At 40.2% G+C, this 14,813-nt stretch overlaps 1 protein-coding gene across 2 annotated transcripts in view; it reads right to left on the bottom strand.

Annotated features, from left to right (window-relative positions):
* Nucleotides 1-393: 393 nt before the first annotated feature.
* The window catches only part of CLCN4 (chloride voltage-gated channel 4), a 62,914-nt gene continuing 48,494 nt past the window's right edge, over nt 394-14,813 (bottom strand). The window contains exons 13-14 of one of the 2 annotated variants that reach the window (XM_078390374.1): nt 1,239-1,282; nt 394-582 (exon numbers count right to left, since the gene is read on the bottom strand). The gene's annotated coding sequence lies outside the window, so the exon portion shown is untranslated. Of the gene's footprint in view, nt 583-1,238; nt 1,283-11,751; nt 12,283-14,813 lie in introns of those variants that run through there. The other variant, XM_078390373.1, reaches the window with a different exon arrangement.

The raw sequence follows: 14,813 nt of genomic DNA, 5'->3' as shown, positions 1-14,813 counted from the left end.
CCCATATTAAAGCCACTTTTAATGTGTTTTAAATCAGTGGTTTTTAACCTTTTTGAAAGAAATGCCCCCTTGAGCCATTGAGAAAGTTATCATCACCCCCCTCCCGGTGGCAGTGGCGCAGGATTTGCTGCCAGCACCAGCTACTCTGGATCTGCCTGCTGGATCCGCTGCTAGCACCACAGCTGCAGCCGCCTTCTCAGATTTGGCTTGCTCCATCACCCCCATATCGCCCCCTTCTGTTCCTTGGCCCCCATGTTGCCCCTTTTTGTTTCATGCTCCCCTGAAAAATGAAATTGCCTCCTGGGGAGCCGATATCGCCCAGGTTAAGAACAACTGTTTTAAATCAGTGTATATAAAACAAAGATGAATATACAACACACATGGAATTGTAGATTATTTTGAAAGGGAATCATGTTTTTTTAATAGTAGCAAGTTTATTTTACTCTTCCAGCAGAGTCATTTATTTTGGATGCTGAACTGATTTCGTTTCTAGCAATTTGCCATCTATGAATGCCTCCGTCAGCATACTTTTTTGTGAACATTTTCTCCTATTCTGCAAGAGAGTTGGCAGAGGTTGGCAGCCTGCAAGTGAAGAATTAATGGGCTGTGTGGGTACAGAGAAGAAGAAGAAGAAGCCACTGCTACCACCACCACAATTGCAACAGCAGCTGATGCCGATGCTGCTCTGGGCTCAAATGGTATGTGCCAGGCTGAGGGATTTGTCTTACTGCCCAGAGGCAGCTGGAAGTAGCATGCGTTGCCTCCATGCCACTCGGAGCTGCAATGGCAGCCACCATCACAGGATCTTCCTTCCCTCCTTCAGCTCTTCCCGTTTTTCTTCCTTGAGCTGTTGAGCCTCACAGAAGTGACACCCAAGTCTTGGCTGTCTCTTCCTTTCATTCTGTCTGCATTCTTTCCTGCCCCTCCTGTTATTGTTTGTTTGTTTGCTTGATTGTTTGTTTCCTTCCCCTGGGCTTCCTTGCCTGGGCATCCATTGGAGCCATTTGCTTGAAGTCTACTTTCTACATCACTTACTTGCCAATTCGCAGGAGAGAGTTTACTTTTCTTATTAAAATGCTTTGGAGATGCGATCTTGCCCTTTTTTCTCAAGAGAGAAACTGATTATTTCTCCAGCTCGGAGAGGGTCATTGGTTTGGAATTGGGGGGGGGGGACTGAGGGAGAAGGGAAGATGAAGACAAGGAGAGGGAAGGACAAGAAGGAAGAGTGGAAGCTTCACCTGGCATGTAGTTTTGAATCTTCCCTTCCTTGCTTCTCTTCTCCCTTTAAAAAAAACATAGGAATAAAAATTGCCCCAAGGGAGCGCACACAGCAATTCAAATAACATGTGATTGCCCTGTAAATCAATTTCAATAACTATTCTGAGGTATTTCATTAATATAACCTCACTCTAAGACATGTTTGTGGCCTTACTGGCAGCTGCTGATTTTTTTTCCTTCCAAGAATGCCCCACATTTTGCATCTTTTTGAGGTGTTCTAGGTAACAATGACAGGTACATTATTCAGGCAGCTATCATTTACCCCCTCTCCATGCTCCATAATGGCTGCAAAGTTCGGGGCTTTATGGGAGGAAAAGATGGTGGCTGTCAAGGGAGCTCACAACTTGTGTCTGTGGTTTGTTCAGTCTTATCCTGAGAGACATTCCATCCTAGTAAAGTGTAATTTGTGTGATATTTAGTTTAAATGGAATCTTTGCAGAGATGTAAACATGGAGCACTGGCTAAGGTGCAAACAAAACACAGTGGTGCCTCGCAAGACAATTTTAATTCATTCTGCGAAAATTGTCGTCTTATGAAAAAATCATCTTGTGAGGTTCCCTATGCATCGGTCTAAAAAAACTTGCGAAGCATTGGCCTAAAAAAAAAGTCTTGCAAAGCACAGTCATAGGGGAAAAAAAACATCTTGTGAGGCACCATAGTGATCGCAAAAGCCAATCGTCTTGCGGGTTTTTTGTCCCATGAGGCAATCATCTAGCAAGGCACCACTGCACTTGCTTTTTAGGGGGCATAATTTGCTGCTCATGTTCCCAGCCTCTTCCATTGTTCTACAACTCTGTGACATCATTAACCCACAGTCCTGTTCAACGCCAAACCCTTTATGCTAATCAAATGGGAAAGAGATATGTATTCACCTGGCCAAAGAAGTGCCTGCTACAAAATGTTATGCAGCATCATGGATTTGGTTGCGGGCAGACTCTTGGCTGGATGTTTAAGACAAGTTAAAGAAAAGGAAAAAATGTCCCTTGTTGCTCCTTCCTCCTATCTTCTCCCACTTTTGGGAGGAAGTTTTCTATTTTATATAGGAAAAACACACACACACACATTGAACACTTTCTCTGCAACTCACTTATACGTATATACAGTATATGCAAGGATTGCACCAAATGGCATATCAGACTTTGACCTGATCTCTAGCCACCCTATTTTGCCTGCTCCGACCTACTCCAGTCGCTATGTGTAGACAAGCCCTAAGTTCAGAAGGGCTTGCCAAGCTGAATTGCGATACATTGGACCAGGCTTATACTTTCTACATGGCTGAAAGACCAAACCAAGATGGTAGAGCTCTTTACCTCAGTCCGATGGGCACTAAACTTCAATTGCCCTAACTAATGCCTAAATGCCAGCCTGATTATATCCTTGGGACCCCTAGTAAAGTACTGCCCACAACACATTTCGCTTCTACCTTTTTACCAAATCAAAACATTTCCTGAGTTACAAAACTAGTTTTGATTAAAATGTATCTATTGTACAAAAAAAGCATAGGAAACAACTGGGCTGAAAGTCTCATTGTTACTCAGCTGTGTTCCTATTTTGTATGTGTATGATTTATACCTACCCCCACAAAGTGTGTACTTTAGAAAGGTGAATAAAACTGTGCTGTTGCTACTTATGCAAAAAATCAAAGCCTCTCACATTTAAAATATCAGGCAAAAACTTGGTGGCACCTTAAATGTTAACCTCACACCAAAATGAAGATATTATAGGTAATTTATAATTACAACATAGTACCTTTAACGATCGATAAATGTCAGCTCTAACAAAATAGTCGACAGGTATTTACAGGTCTGAAGAAACTGTCATCTTGAGTGTTTGATTGCCATCTAGTGGACTAGACCAGCAAAAATAATTATTCCTACCCTGTTTCCCTGAAAATAAGATAGGGCCTTATATTAATTTTTGCTCCAAAAATGCATTAGGGCTTAATTTCAAGGGATGTTTTTTTTTTTTCATGTACAGCAATCTACATTTATTAAAATACAGTCATGCCATCTTCTGGTTGCTGCACAATGGTGGAGGGTGCGGTTTCACTTAACTGGGGCTTATTTGGGGGTAGGGCTTATATTACAAGCATCCTGAGAAATCCTCCTAGGGCTTATTTTCAGGTTAGGTCTTATTTTCGGGAAAACAGGGTATTTAGGTCCAGGAGTCTGAAAAATAGATGATAACATTGGTCTTAATGCTACAGTTTCCAATGATGTAGAATATGAGTGAGTCTGCAGTCTAATTAAATGTGCCACTGACAGTTGCTTTAATTACACATCATTTCAGAGAGATGGTGGTAGGCTTTGAAACTGAAATGTATTTCATCACAGATGCATACAAATTCAGGACTGTGTTATTACCAGCAGCTGGCTGAACATCCGCAATAACAGCTTTTCGGTATTGCTTTTCCATGAAACCACTGATTTAGAATTTATCGAGTTGCTTGACTATTCGTTGAGGAAGAATTAGGACTATAGTTTCCTGCCCTGCTACAGTTCACTAATGCTAAAATGACAGTGAACCTATTCATGGATTATTCACATGATCAGGAAATGGGAGTGAAAAGGACAGTGTGGTCACACGGTTTACCCTCACCTTAATGCTGTATCATTCCTTCCATTCCTTTCTGTGTTGGAAATAATTTCTGAATTGTGAGCTTCCTGTTCCTGTGGCGGCTCCTTGAACAATTTATAACATTGCAGGGTCATAAATCACACAGAAGCCTCCACAGTTGCAAAAAGCACTCTGGGTCTCCACCTCAGAGTTTATGAGCGACGGGAAAAGGAGAGAACGGCTTCTGCTTCCATTATAACTTTCTTGGTCGGGTACGTAATGTGTGAATAGCAGTTCTGTTATTAACAAAACACACAGAGGGACAACCAGATACATATAAACGGATAGATAACCTTCCTCTCTCATACTCTCTCCCCTAATTCTCTCTAGATACTTTTTTCCTAATATTCATGTTGTCTGGCCTTTAGATTGTCAGAAAAATCACTACTTCTCTGTATGAGAGACCTTTCTGCCTGACACGGAAAACAAGATGTTGGTGGTCCCAAGTTCCACACACAGAGACTGACTAGATAAGCAATGGAATCTTGTTTCAGGGCTGGCAATGGCTTCCATCACACCAAGCTTCCTGATGGCAATGCGGGCTACCTCACACACACAGCGTTGGCTGCAATACCACCCTTTCATACTCCTAGCAGCTTCTGTCTGAGGCCCTCATGTCTGCCTACTTAACAAATCCCAGCTTGCATCAAGTGATCTAGTCTGCAAGAAAAGTTTCTCGGCAGAGTTTCGGCTAAGCTTCCACCTTTTCCGACAACACAGACATCTTCTATCTTTCTGTTGAGTATCAAATCTGTAACAGACTTCTACAAAATTCAAAAGCTCTCTTACTATATTGTGTTTCTTAACTGGCCTTAATGAAAATACTGTAATATGTTATTGCTGTTTGTGCATTGCTGCATGCCCCTGTAGAGATGGCTTTAACAAAAGTTTGTTTGCACTTGCACTCAATGCTAACAACCCATCACTAGCTGCAATAACATATTTGAGCACCGCTGTTGTGAGTAAAGTGGTTGGTATGAGGAAAATAATTGGACAGCACTTTCTGGCACAGCTGTATTGGTGTTCATAGCAACACATTTTGAGTCACTCACTGTCTTGCTACTTTCCCAATGGTTTACCTATTTAGGAGACAAAGCTGGGTTTCTATAAGGAACCCTGGGAAGGTTACTGTATTTAGCTGGGACTAGATTATTATCTGAAAGGAAACAGGGTCATTCCTTCATATGTATTTTTTGTGTACGTATTTGAAGTACAAACAGAAATCAGTAAATCTTTGGTCCAATTCCCTTCAGCGCTGGATTTGTACTTGAAACAGTATGTTAACCGGCATTTAAAAGCTAATTTTGATTCTGAGGTATCAGTATTCAAGGGAAATATCACATAATGTCTGGTTTTAGTTCAGATATAAGAGATGACTTGGTCTTTGAACTCTAATAATGAAATGTTTAATTGTCTGGAAAGTACACATTAATTTCAGAAAGTGCCATTTTGATGACACAGGGAGGCACTCCATTACATTTTTAAAAAATGCTTCCTTGAAAAGGAAAATGTTCAAATACAAGGCATACACTGTATTTCTGTTTTAATTCTCAGATTTTTGGTTTTTGAGACTGTCATGTAGCATTGTTCCTGAAAGCATGTGTCCCACACAGGCAATAAGAGGAACACTCTGCCTCCTCCCTCATCTTCATTATGTGACAGTGACAGTCTGAGCTTCTTCTGTTCATCCCACTTACCTGAGGAACAGAAATGGTTACAGCTTATTGAATACTGAAGAAACTGACAATTGAAGTCTTGTTTCTTATATTTTACATTCCTTTTAATTTTAGCCATTCATTGAACTTTCCTATTCCATTGTGGGTTTAAATACTTTCTGATTTACAAAGCCTGCTTATTTATTTTTACAGATAGCAGTAAAAAGAGTTTTTGCTTTGTTTTTGCTTGGTTATTGGAAGGCAAACACTGGCTTAACTTCAGCGTCTGATTGCACAAGCTAAGCATTACAGTGCTATTAACTGTGCTATCAGGTTTTAAATGGGTCTTCAGTGTCTCATCTTGTTCAAACCTCAGAAGTTACTTTCTCAAAATAAAATGGGTTATTCAAGGGCTTTTGTCTGGAGTGGTTTTTTTCACATGTCTACTACGATGTATGTGTTATACGCAAATATAATATAGTTTATATAGATTATAATGGCACTACCCCTCCACCTGTCAAAACTGTACCTCTAACTGCCCATCTAGTGGCTCCACTCACAGGTTCTAGTTCTACCCACATTTGCCTAGGAGTGAACCACACAGAATTTACTTCTAAGAAAACAAAATATAGGATGTGTGTGCTTGACAGCATTTCAGTTCCAGGATTCTCTGATGTGTAAAATTATAAGGGTGCACAAACTAACCTGATAGGGCCATTACTCTCAATTAGGCTTCCTGCTGAGTAGGATTGCACTGTAAATGTATCAGCAGTGTGGATTTACCCCTTTTAAAAGGAAAAACATTGCAAAAGCACCAGTCGTGTTGTTATCCTGGGTGGACCTCAATCTAATGAAATCATCCTTCTCTTTCAACAAGCTTGTAAAGCCAAAGAAATAAAAACCACCTTCCCTTCACTACTTATTTGCACTGGTCACTGGTGACAGTTTGTTCCAGTCACTGATTCTTGATGCTTTGTTCCAAAACACATTACTTAGCCGAGAAGCTGTCACTTCAAGTGAGGAACCAGAACTTCAGCATTCTGTATGACAGCCCACTCAAATTAGCATGCTGACCTACACTAGCAATACTTAATAGAAATGTGTTCTTAATTAGAAGATAGTGAAACACTGAACATTTCAGGAAACAAACAGGGTTGCTGTGGCTATATTCCACCTTAAGCCCTCATTTTCCCCAGACTGTCTCACTCTGCCCGGAATTTTAATATCCATTCTGTCACACTGTGGGAACATGGAATGCACTGGCAAACAAAGCATGATTAGATGTCTCTGGAGGGTGTTATATTTGCACCTAGGTGCTGGCAAATATATTCAACAGAAGAAAGCAATCGTCACAGGAGTTGACTGCAAGTAACCTATTAAGCAGTCTGAGAAAAAAAAGTATTTAGTTGATTTTCTCTTTCCCCTTCCCCTTTCCCCAAGCTTTTAGCCAACTGTGTTTGGATTAAGAGATGGCTAGTTAATCTTTCAAATATGTGTTTCCATAACAAAGGATAGATTGCATATAAATTCTTCATATTGCTGTGCAAGCCAGAGACACTGAGCGCAGAGCTCCTGGGAAATTCCCCACAAGGTGCTGGGTGCAAACAATGCTTTCTTCTTCAGAATTCCTTCCTTCAGAGTAAAATGTGACAATTGACAGGACTCCTATGAAAGGTTTCCCAATTAACCGCCTCTGGCCTGGGAGAGATTGTAGCACAGTGTAGTTTCTTCTCTGCCTTTCGTCACAGTTTTTCGTCACAGCAGTTGCGGCTGAACTGCTTAAAGGTCACACTAGTGGTAGTGGGTGCTGCATGTGCTCATGTGACAAGGAGATGAGGTGGTAGAAAGACTTCGCAATGGTTTGTGCTAGCTGGAAATACATCTCAGATCCAAAGGTATGGACAGGTATGCAAAGAGTATGCTAAGCACATGTTGGTTTCCTACTCTGGCTGGCTGGGAAGCAGTGATTTATATTAGTACATCTGTATCATCAGAGAATTCACTTTGAACTCAGTCAGTCCCTGGACTGCATGATTAACTGTATTTTCAGACCCCCCCCCCCTGCTTAGAGGAGAAATAAAAGAGCCTGGGGCTTGTGTGGCAGAGAATTTAGATGAGATAGTTTTTACTTTCACAGTGGACAATGGAGCAAAGAAGACATACAAGACAACAAGGGAGGGGAAATGAAAAAATACTAGGCGGAGGAGGCAAAGAGGAGGAGGAAGAGCAAGACCACTCCAGAAACCTGATGAGAAAAATGTGATATTTGGGGGCAGCTTTATCATACCACCAGCCCCCACCCCCCAAGTTGTCCCTGTTGTTACATATAGCGCAGACATAGTGTTGGGTGACCAGTGAAGAAATACTAAGCTGAACAAGCAAAACTCAAGAAATCATAAAACACAGAAAGCTTGGATACTTGGTTATGGAATGAAAAATGAAAAAAAACCACATTGAAGATAAAATAAATGGGAAATAAATGAGAAGTGCACTACCAAGAAGAATGTACTGGCTAAAGCAATATTGGTTTGGATGAACTACCACAACATGAGACTGAGCTTTGGCATATGAAGTCAAAACAGCCACAATAACATTCAACCTCCAGTAGGAAAGGAACAATCAACACGAAGACATTTAAATAGCAATTAATTGTATTATCATATTAACACTAGCACTGAATTTTAAAATTGGAAACTATTTCAAGCGCATTATAAAAAAGGTTAGAAAGTTAAACATCCCCTGCTTAAAAAAAAAAACCTTCCTCAGCAGCCAGTCATTTGCAAAAAGGCTAACTGAACAGAAAGGTCTTTGCCTGCCTGCAACTCTGTGTGTCTACACCACACACAGCAACTTGATCCCACTTTAACAGTCAAGTGTTCATTTATGGAATCCTGACTTTTATAAGGGGCCTAGAATTTCCTGTCAGAGAAATTTCATGCCATCCCCTGAACTACAGCAGAGAGTTCTGAGAACTCCGTCCAATCACCATTCCCAGGATTTCACAGAATAGTCATGGCAGCTAAAGAGGAATCAAACAGCTATTTTGTTGGTTGTTGTGAGTTTTTCGAGTTCTTTGGCCGTGTTCTGAAGGGTGTTCTTCCTGACGTTTTGCCACTCTCTGTGGCTGGCATCTTCAGAGGACTGGAGTAAGAACTCTGTCCATGCTCTGTTGCTGTTTGTTGGATAGTTGAGTATTTAAAGCTGTGGGAACAGCTTTTGTCTTTTTTTTCAGGAGATAGGAATATCAGCGTGTTTTTGTTGTGATAAGGGGGGAGAGATTATCTGTCACTGTGATTGATGGGTGTTGCTAGCTGGTCTTTTTTGTGCAATGATCCCAGGTTTGCCAAACTTGCTGGTATATTGAGTGTAGCACCTTAACAGAGTCATATTTTAAGATTTTAAATAGTTCCACTGGAATGCCATCACCTCCACTAGCCTTGATGTTTGCCATGCTTTCTAAGGCCCACTTGACTTCACTCCCCAGGATGTCTGGCTCAAGGTCAGCAGCCACACTATCTGGGTTGTCCGGGGCATCCAAATCTTTCTGGTATAATTCCTCTGTGTATTCTTGCCACCTCTTCTTGATGCCTTCTGCTTCTGTTAGGTCCCTACCATTTTTGTCTTTATCTTTGCACAAAATGTTCCTTTAATAGCTCCAATTTTCTTGAACAGATCTCTGGTTTTTCCTTTTCTGTTATTTTCCTCTATTTCTTTGCATTGTTCATTTAAGAAGGCCCTCTTGTCTCTCCTTGCTATTCTTTGAAAGTCTGCATTCAATTTTCTGTAACTTTCCCTATCTCCCTTGCATTTTGTTTCCCTTCTCTTCTCTGCTATTTCTAAGGCCTCGTTGGACAGCCACTTTGCTTTCTTGCATTTCTTTTTCTTTGGGATGTTTTTGTTGCTGCCTCCTGTATAGTGTTACGAGCCTCCATCCGTAGTTCTTCAGGCACTCTGTCCACCAAATCAGGTTCCTCAAATCTGTTCTTCACTTCCACTGTGTATTCATAAGGGATTTGCTTTAGATTATTCCTGACTAGCCCAGTGGTTTTTCCTACTTTCTTCAGTTTAAGCTTGAGTTTTGCTATATGAAGCTGATGATCAGAGCCACAATCAGCTCCAGATCTTGTTTTTGCTGACTATATAGAGTTTTTCCATCTTCGGCTGCAGAGAACTTAATCAATACGATTTTGGTACCGCCCATCTGGTGATTTCCATGTCTAGAGTCGCCTCTTGTGTTGTTGGAAAAGAGTGTTTGTGATGACCAGCTTGTTCTCTTGACAAAACTCTATTAGCCTTTGCCCTGCTTCGTTTTGAACCCCAAGGCCAAACTTACCTGTTGTTCCTTTTATCTCATGACTCCCTACTTTGCCATTCCAATCCCCTATAATGACAAGAACATCTTTCTTTGGTGTCAGTTCTAGAAGGTGTTGTAAGTCTTCATAGAATTGGTCAATTTCAGCCTCTTCAGCATTGGTAGTTGGTGCATAAACTTGGATTACTGTGATGTTGAAAGGTCTGCCTTGGATTTGTATTGAAATCATTATATCATTTTTGAGATTGTATCCCATTACAGCTTTTCCCACTCTTTTGTTGATTATGAGGGCTACTCCACTTCTTTTACAGGATTCTTGCCCACAATAGTAGATATGATAATCGTCTGAATTGAATTCGCCCATTCCAATCCCATTTAGTTCACTGATGCCCAGGATGTCAATGTTTATTCTTGCCATCTCCTGTTTGGCCACATCCAGCTTACCAAGGTTCATAGATCTTACATTCCAGGTTCCTATGTAGTACTGTTATTTGCAGTATCAGACTTTCCTTTCAAGGCGCATCCGCAGAAGAGCATCCTTTTGGCTTTGGCCCAACCACTTCATTAGCTGTGGAGCTACTTGTCCTTGTCCTCCACTCTTCCTCAGTAGCATGTTGGACGTATTCTGACCTGAGGGGCTCATCTTCCAGCATCATATCTTTTAGCCTTTTGTTTCTGTCCATGGAGTGTTCTTGGCAAAGGTACTGGAGTGGCTTGCCAATGCCTGCTCCAGGTGGATCCACACTATGACCTGTCCATTTTGGGTGTCCCTGCACGGCATAGCCCATAGCGTCTCTGAATTACTCAAGCCCCTTCGCCATGACAAGACAGCAATCCGTGAAGGGGGAAACAGCTATACCTGTGGTGTAAAAGGTATGTTCCACCCATTTCCAGAAACATGAATGCAGCCAAGTGCCAGGCAATGCCTGTTGCCTGCCATATCTCCACCCAAACCTCTGCTTAGAGCTTGTCATCCTTAACACAGGAAGGCAGACAGATGGACTGGGATATGACTAAAAGAAGGATGACTTACGTTTTCCTTTACGGCCTCTTTTCTCCACAGAGGCCTGATTCAATGAATAGCTATGAACACACAGAAGAGTCCTGTGGTTCAGTGGAGATTATTCCAGGTGTATACACAATGGACTGGGCTGAGTCATTGCATTTTAAAAACATATTTAACCGCCTAGAGTGGTCCTCACCCGACCAGATAGGCGGGATATTAAATAAATAAATAAATAAATAAATAAATAAATAAATAAATAAATAAATAAATAAATAAATAAATAAATAAATAAATAAATAAATAAATAAATAAATAAATAAATAAATAAATAAATAAATATTTCCCCCTGAAATACAGGTTTTATGTATTGACTTATATGATAGTTTTCATCCTTTCTTGTACAAAAATGTATTATATTAGTTTTTCTAATAAATAAATTTGATCACTATGGAATTCACAACCCTGCTAATGAAACCGTGCTTTTACTAATGAAAAGTAAAATCTTATGTTTTCTCCCTTGGTTCCATAATTTTTAAGCAGTGGTTTAGGCATCTGGCTGCAGAGTCAGGAGTTGGAGGTTTGATTCCCCACTGTGCCTGCTTGACAGGGACTGGACTTATTGATCTATAAGCTCCCTTCCAGCTCTGCAGGTATATATAGTAATAATTTTAGAACTGTAGAGCTGGAAGGGACCCTATGGATCAATGAGTCCAGCCCCTTCAAAGAGGCACAGTGGGGAATCAAACTCCCAACCTCTGACTGGCAGCAAGATACCTAAATCAACAAGCTATCCAGCAGTTCTAAGATAGTGGTGGTGATGATGATGGTAATGATTTTCTTAGTTGGTTTCATCAGAAACAAAAGAACACAAAATCACATGCTCATTTTTTTCATCAATCATTATTAAATATTTATTCACCCGTTTGGTCTTACATCATTTCATTCCATTTCCAAAGATTAGAAAACATTTAATGCAGTGAAATCAGTGTAAAATAAATACTACACTTTTATCTGACCAACCTAATTCTTAAGTTAATCAGTCTTCAGGATCAATTAAATAAATGCAGCACAGATCCCCACCTTCCTTTTTTCCTTCCTTAAGATTTCTTCATTCCCAGAAATTCTAAGGTATGCTGTTGGACGGTATGATGATTTTAAAAAAGGAAACCAACAAAAAAAAAACAGGTGTTAACTGAGGAAAAAGGACCTGCAAAGGAGTTTTGTAACCTTCTCAGATATCCCATTGAAATGCATGCTTAATGTCCACCATCTTTAAGAGTCTGTTTGCAGTCAATTCCACATCTGTATGCAAAACTAAAGGCTCTGAGAGTCTAAGTCAGAATCCCACATGTGCTCCCAGCCTATCAGAGAAGGAGTTGGGCACAGGAGGCTCTGGATCACATCTAATGCTGGAACTAGTAACACAAGAAAAAATGCTTTCAACTTTTCTCAGTTAGTTACATATTTATTAACAATCCATATATTATTATTCTCTGCACATATCAGAGTTGAGTTTTTCCTCTCAAAATTCTCCTTTGTGAACTTTTATGTCAAATACTCCACATCATGCTATATGAAGAAAAGATATCTCATTTCAATAGGTCAGGATTGAGATGAGACAGTATCTAACCATTTTCCTATTCAATATGCAGTTGTTTCTTTAATACGGTGGTTTTCAAACATCCAGGGAACCATTTTTCTACCATTGCCTTGCCTGCCAAAGAAGCTTTGTACATCTGCTTTCCAGCCTCTACATGTTGCAGAAGATTGCAGAAGTCAGGTTTGAGGGCTTTACCATCTCCTGCTGTGAATTAAGAGGGCAAAAGACCCAACACTCAAGATTCCCTTTAGTGTACCAGTGGTAGAATATATGTAGCGGCTAGCAAACTTTCCTGTATGTCATTACTGATTTTCTTCAGGTACTCCGGTACGGCTCCCTGGATCCTCCAGCATATAGATTGAAAACCACTTTGAATATCATATTTAACTATACAGTACAGTATTTCCTATTTAGTACAAGCCTGGTGGTAGGTTTTTAATACATGGCAATATCTGAATCTGATTTTTTTTAAAAAAAAAATCTGACAGGGTTTGGCAAAAAATATTGTGTGACTGTAATTAATGCTTAAGTATCGAGAGCTTATAGCTGAAATTTGTAAATATCAAGTCAGCAAAAGGTGCCAATGAACCCCCAGTATTTAAATTCAAGTTTTCAAATTACACTTTGAAACATGAGTTTCAAATTTTTAATTTCTCATGCATGTAAATAAAAGAAAGACCCTGTGTGCACACAAAGTAACATACATTTAACATAAACATAAGCTTTCCATTCATAAACTGAAGGATGCAAAATATAACAATATCATTTTGAGTAAAAATTCATTCCTTACTAGCTTACAAATGGCTTCGGTCCAAAGCCACCTCAAGGACTCTATCTCCCTTCATAAGGTCATCAGGAGAGGCCTTTCTCTCAGTTCCACCACCTACACTGAAACATTTGGTGGGGACAGGGGGAGAGGGCCTTCTCTGTTGCTGCTCTGCTCCCAGATTCTGGAACTCTCTCCCACAGGAGGCCAGGCTGGCCCCATTTCTGCTGCCCTTCCACAATTAGATGAATACCTTTTTTTCAGGGAGGCTTTTCTTTAAATGGCTGGTTGATCAAGGGGATTTAAAAGGGAGAATTGTATTCTGTGTTTTTAATATTGTTCTTATTATGAATGTTTAATATGATAGCTGTTCAATATTTTTTAAAAAAATATTGTAATAATTTATTATTTAGCTTTTAACTTTGTTTCTTTTAAAAACTGGAAGCCTCCTTGGATTCTTTGGGAGAAAGACAGCATATGAATGAATGAATGAATGAACGAACGAACGAACGAACGAACGAACGAACGAACGAACGAACGAACGAACGAACGAACGAACGGACTAGATCGTACTTAGATCCAAAATCTAATTAAACAAAAACCAAAAGACATTCATTCACAATGTTCAGATACAATACAATGAAAATTTCTTTCTCAATAATCAGAACACAGATTATATCAACTGTAAATTCAGGAAGAAGGTAGATCATTTGCCTTCAGTGTGAATTTAATCATGGGCCTAAATAACACGCTTGGAAACTCAGTTGCCTGATTCCCTAATAAACAACATATTGTACAGAGTTTCTTTGGAAAGATGGATAAAGTGATGGCCACAACTTCATTGATTTACAGCAGAAATAGTTTGAGTACATCATAAAGCACCAGATCCAAGCACTGCATAGCTTATCTGCCAAAACCTGTGCCCTCTGTCTCATGCCAGGAAGTCAATGGAGTGACAGAAAGGATGGGCAACACATAGGTGCAAAACCACTGTATGGATCCTCTTGCCATTAGTGTGAAGACCCAGAGTGCACCCTCAGAGCTTGACATACCCCTGGCCCTCTCCACCAGGTGGCCTTCCTATTAAGATCACCATCATGGAATGGGGCCTATCTGCACCTTCCTCTGAATTAGACCCAGTCTTATGCTCAGAGAACCTAACCTCACAAAGCTGTGACAAAAAAGCAAAAAATTTACAGAAATATGCTCAACAATAATCCTTGCTAACCACCAGAACCTCAAAATTTAATTCCTGCCGACCAGGTCCATGAATAACATCTGCATCTGGGGAAGGGTGAGTGCGAAAATTCAACAGACAACTGAGCTAAAGAGATCAGGGAATCTCATTTATAGCGTGGAGACAGACTTCCTCCCTCCAGTCAGCTTGTCAAACTCCTGCCTCCAGGCTCTGATCTGAATGCCTGGCTGGTGCATGGAATCCAGTTATAGCTGCCAAAGCTATGGGAATGTTCAGCAGGTGGAGAAAAGATTATGGGCAGCTCAGAGACCTTTGGGTAGTGTGGGTGGCATATAAATTAAATAAATAAATAAATAAATAAATAAAAATTAATTAATTAATT

This window comes from Pogona vitticeps, chromosome 3 (assembly GCF_051106095.1).
Source record: "Pogona vitticeps strain Pit_001003342236 chromosome 3, PviZW2.1, whole genome shotgun sequence".
In the NCBI taxonomy this organism is placed as follows: domain Eukaryota; kingdom Metazoa; phylum Chordata; class Lepidosauria; order Squamata; family Agamidae; genus Pogona; species Pogona vitticeps.
The sequence above is the reverse complement of the archived record's forward strand: the minus strand, read 5'-3'. Positions and strand labels throughout refer to the sequence as shown.